Source organism: Bos javanicus, chromosome 8 (genome assembly GCF_032452875.1).
Source record: "Bos javanicus breed banteng chromosome 8, ARS-OSU_banteng_1.0, whole genome shotgun sequence".
Classification (NCBI taxonomy): domain Eukaryota; kingdom Metazoa; phylum Chordata; class Mammalia; order Artiodactyla; family Bovidae; genus Bos; species Bos javanicus.
The window spans coordinates 3,181,077-3,186,667 of NC_083875.1; the positions used below are offsets into that span (position 1 = coordinate 3,181,077).

General features: G+C 41.0%; 1 non-coding gene across 1 annotated transcript; it reads right to left on the bottom strand.

Annotated features, from left to right (window-relative positions):
- Positions 1 to 1,210: 1,210 nt before the first annotated feature.
- Positions 1,211 to 1,335, bottom strand: LOC133253550 (small nucleolar RNA SNORA11). The gene has a single exon (XR_009738338.1). It is a non-coding gene; the product is annotated as a small nucleolar RNA SNORA11 (small nucleolar RNA).
- Between the last annotated feature and the right edge of the window lie 4,256 nt (positions 1,336 to 5,591).

The window sequence follows — 5,591 nt, forward strand, 5'->3', positions numbered from 1 at the left end:
TGTTTTTGCTGACTGTATAGAGCTTCTTCATCTTTGTATAATTTAACTGTAGTGGCCTGCAAACTTTTTATTCTTAAAAATATATTTTATATCACAGTCTAACAAACATATACACATATAATGGCAACCCACTCCAGTGTTCTTGCCTGGAGAATCCCAGGGATGGTGGAGCCTGATGGGCTGCCATCTGTGGGGTCTCACAGAGTCGGACATGACTGAAGTGACTTAGCAGCAGCAGCATAAGATATATACATATATAAAGGTGAAGCAAAAGTTTTACCAAAACATCTACCCTGAGAGTTAATTTTTTTTTGGAGACCTTTTTTTAAAAAAAAGTTTTAGGTTTACAACACATTGACAGAAAGCTACAGAAATTCCCCTAGACACCCTCCCCTCACATGCATGGCCATTATCAACAGAGTGGTACCTTTTTTTAAAAAAACAAAAACAAGGATGAACTACACCAACACACCATAATCACCAAGGTCCCCAGTTCATCTTAGAGTTCACTTTAATAAAGTGAGTACTGCTGCAGCTTCTATGCTGCTGCTGCTGCTGCTAAGTCACTTCTGTCATGTCCGACTCTGTGCGACCCCATAGACGGCAGCCCACCAAGCTCCCCTATCCCTGGGATTCTCCAGGCAAGAACAGTGGAGTGGGTTGCCATTTCCTTCTCCAATGCATGAAAGTGAAAAGTGAAAGTGAAGTTGCTCAGTCATGTCCGACTCTTGGCGACCCCATGGACTGCAGCCTACCAGGCTCCTTCATCCATGGGATTTGCCAGGCAAGAGTACTGGAGTGGGGTGTCACTGCCTTCTCCGGCTGCAGCTTCTATAGATTTGGACAAAACTATAATGACGTATATCCCTCATTATAATGCTATTCAAAGTATTTTCACTGCTCATAGAAATAACTTCTGTACTTTCTGTATTCATCTCCCCACAAACTCCTAGCAATCACTGATCTTTTTATTGTCTCCATAGTTTTGCATCTTCCAGAATGCCATATAGTTGGAATCTATTTTTCTTTTTTGTTCTTTCTCCTTGAAAAGAGAGGTTCAAAGCCTTTCTAAGATCACTTATGGCCCACCCACACATGGATCAGACAGGCCCTAGGTGACAAAGACCCCAACCAAATACTGCAGCTTTTCTTCCAGTACCAAGCCCTGTCCCACTGTCCTGCCCAGCAGCCGCATGAAGGGGTGAGGGACACATGATGGATTTTTGTAGGAAGGCCACACCTTTTGTGCCCTTTGTTATGAAGAATACAGATTCCCACCCGGTGTGTTGTAAGCAGACAAGCCATTTCTTCAGGGCCTTGCTCTGAGCACACCCCATATAATATTAATGTAACATTAACTGAATGAAAATTCCATATACAGAACAATTAAAATTTGTGAAAGACAGTAACCAAAGGGGAAAAAACCTGAGGCAATCCATAATAAAATGTTAAAAATAATTATCTCTGATGGGGGTATCAAGGCTATACATTATTTTTATGTTCTTTTACTTTTATGGATTTTCTAAAATTAGTAGGTACTTTTTATATGCAGACATACGTTAAATGTGAATCTGTATAAGTACTGTGAAAAGTTTAAAAAATCAAGTAGTTCTAGAAGACGTATAATTAAAAGCAGCATTTCTTTGCTCCACCTTTTTTGCTTTCCCAAGTCATCCACTTTCAAACCTTTTAACCGTTTCTTCTGTTATTTACCTCCATATACTAAATAACTATATTTAGTCTTTAAGGGATTATTTATTGAATTATTCATGTAGAAAAAAAAATTTGCTACCCCACACAAATATTTTGTTTGTTCTCCCAACACATTTGCCTCTTATTTAGATTAAATAAGTCATTTATTTATTTTTTGTGAGTATTTTGTGTTTATCCAGAGTGGAGTTGTTGTATAGTATCATATAGTATTTCATTCTCTTCCTTGTACAAGTTATTGTTTTCCTTGCAGGCCAATAGATGATCCCTTTTGTTGTTTTCTTAGGAGCCTATTCTGAAACTGTCAGAGATGTAAAGACCTTCTTAATGTAATTGAATAAATCAAGTAAGGTCTGAGTTTAAGTTCCTTGGAAATAGAGCTGGTAAAGGGGTGTGGATGCATGGATTTTACTGAGTCAGCACACACAGGAGAGGAGTGGGGGAAGTACTGGTCTGGGACAGGAAGTAAGCAGGGCATTTTCTCTCATGGGGGTTTTCCTTTTGTTTGCTTCTAAGGGCAGAGTTACCTCTGAGCACTGTGGGCAGCCTAGGTGGCTCACTGGGTAAAGAATCCACCTGCAATGCAGGAGACACAGAAGATGTGGGTTCAATCCCTGGGTCGGGAAGATCCCCTGGAAGAGGAAATGGCAACCCACCCCAGTATTCTTGCCTGAGAAATCCCACGGATAGAGCTGGACACAACTGAAGTGACTGAGCATGCACTGTGGGCAGTGGGATGGAGCTTCTAATCTCTAAGACCTGATGGCTCCCTCTTGGAGCAGGACAGAAGGAATGGATGGGAATCCTGGGCCTCCACCAGCTGGAGGATGGGAGCACTGGCCCAGTTAAGTGGGCTGGGGCAGGTCCAGAGCATCCAATGTAGAGAACCTCTCAGTGTCTCCCTCCCTCCCTCCCTTCCTTCCCGCCCCCCACCCCCACACCCGGCCCTATCCTTCTCTTCCTTCTCATTCCCTCCCTCCCTTCCCCTCCCCCTCCCCATCCTTCCCTCCATCTGCCTGTCTTGGGGCCCTTGTTCCTGGGTGCCCAGATGAAAGGATCTTCAGATTTTCTCTTGAAGCAGCCAGATTCTCTAGAGAGTAACCCCATTTCTTGCCTGAGGCATAGATTCCTTTTTCCCATATTCTTGGACCCTACAAAGGGGATGGTCTAATGAATGAACCATATTTTGTGGCACAGGAGCTCTCACCTGTTCATGTTTGTTCCACTCTTCTGCAACTGTGTGTGACTTAAGCCCAGTCCTCTGCCAGGTGGCAAGGGGGCTATAAAGGGATAGAAATTCTGGGATCAAATTTATTCTTAAGTAGACTTCCAACCAGCACTTCTGCTTTTAGTCCCTCCTCTGTATCTCTGCCTTGGAAAGTAACTGTTTGCCCAACCTGAACCATTCCAGGTTCTGTGATAAAAAAGCTTTATCTTTCTCCCTCTTCCTCCGGATGGCTGTCTTAGCTTTTCCTTTCCCCACTGTGCTTAGTAAGCTGAAATGTGTCCTGCTTTCCAGCTGTAAACCTTCCCTTGACACCATACCTGCTGTCTTTAGGGTTCATTCGTGTTCTTCTTCATTACTCTCATTATAGTCAATTTTAGGGGACAAATTTACATTCAATCACCATGCTAAAATAAGACACTGTGATTTGTAAGAAAATGAACTCTTAATGTGCTTGGTTTTCCACCTATGTTGACAGAAATTGTAAAACCAATTAGTAGATATATTTTAACTGTATTATGAACCTCTGCAGATAATTAAACAAAGTGGAAACAAAATGCAGCAAAATGAAAATGGTAACATGCCTGTCTTTATTCATGTTTGTGGACTCTTCTTTGCTAGACACTTGAATTTGGGGAAATAGGAGGAAATAGCTATCACTGGCAGAAAAGGATTGTTTGAAAAACAAAAAGTGAAAGTGTTAGTCACTCAGTTGTGTCTGACTCTTGACCCCATGGACTGTAGCCTGCACGGCTCCTCTGTCCATGGGATTTTCCAGGCAAGAACACTGGAGTAGGTTGCCATTTCCTCCTCCAGGGGATACTCCTGACCCAGGGATTGAACCCGTGTCTCCGGCATTGCAGGCAGATTCTTTACCGTCTGAGCCACCAGGGGATGGTTTATATTTGTGTGTAAAAGGGACACTGTTCCTTTATGAAATCTGTCAACCTTGTGTCTCTGAAGTAGTGTTCTTTGTTTGGGTCTAGGGTGAGACTTTGGACTCTGAAAACTCTCAGTATGTAGGATTTTGTGACATGTAATATGTGGAGGGTGCACTGTTCCTGTCTCTAGTCCATGTATAAGTAAGTTTTCAGTCTTTTATTCCAAGAATAAAAATTTCTGGGCTGCACATTCACTTCTAAGATATGCCCATAATAAAAAGAAAGTTTTGCCTCTCTGGAGAATCACTCAGCCAAGGAAGTTCCATTTTTATGAGGAAGCAAATCCCTTGAGAGAAAGTTTGATGGGGTTGGAATCTAAAAACAAAATTCCTGCTAGCGTACTGACAAGGGCATAGCCCAATGGTCCTGTATTATTATAAATTGAATATATTCAACATATAAAAAAAATTGATACTGATAGAAACTAAATCTGCTGCTAATTTTATCAAGTAATAATTACAGTATTGATTTATAGAATACTTCACATTTCTCACAATATTATCTAAACAGTTGCTAACTTTATTTTTACTAGAATACTGTTGAATGTTAGCATGTGGCATTCTTCATATACAACAGATAAAGTAATTGTGGAGTGAACGGCCAAATGTACAGTATCTATCTGAGCAGCAGACCAGAGTGTAAAACTGACATCCATGAACTGAGCCCTGAATTCTCTTAGCTGCACAATGTGGGCTCTCTTTTAATATGCCCTGCACTCATAAATACCTTATGTGCTTTGTTCTACAATTGTCTTATGAGGTTTTTTTTTTTGTTGTTGTTGCTTTAAATACTGCAAAAGTCCTTTCAAGCTGACAGAGAATCAACTCTGTGTCATTCATTAAATCTACACTTTCTTCTAGTTGGTAGTTGTTCGCAGCTAAAGTCCTATTTACTATTTATATTTCCATAAAGTCTGAATTTTAGACTTCTTGGTGCCTTTTTTTTTTTTTTTTCTGAGATATGTGTGTCTACCTCTGTGGCATTCATTCCTGGTTTTGTGCTCCTTCTCTTCTGTTATCGCCATCATCCTCCTCATTATTATCATTTTGCCCCTTAACACCTCCAAGGCTCTATAGACTGAAAGAATTTGGTATAAGCAGTTCCAAGGGAAGCAGAAAAACTCATGTTGACAAGTTTTGTGAGTTGGGGTAGTGGTGGGAGGGACCGGGTCAAACGAGACTTCTGACTGAGCACACGGGGCTCTCTTAGTCAAGGGAGTGTCTCCCTTAATCACAAGGCCCACAGGGATTCTTTTTTTTTTTTGGCTGCACAGCACTGCTTGTGGGATTTCAGTTCCTTTGAAAAGGGATCAAATCCATGTCTCCTGAAGTGGAAGCATGCTGTCTTAACCACTGGACCACCCTCCACAGTTGATCTTGTCATATTCAGACACACTTTGCAGTATATAGTCTCTGAGAGTTACAGAAAATCAGCAACATGGTTCTGACATTGCCATTGAATAAGCTGTGGGGCCACTTGGCTTGCAAATTCCAGAGATACATTTTCCAGTACCTGTAGCACCAAAATTACTCCATATATATTACATATTACCAAATAGGTCATGGTATAATCTCTAGCCACACAAAGAAGTCATTCCATTCTGAAATAATGTCCCCTGTGGTGCTGAAAAATAAACAGACTTTTAAGTGAAGGAGAGAATAAAATCATCTTCAAATACAGTATTTTCAGTGTTGAGAACAATTGCAAAATGGCAC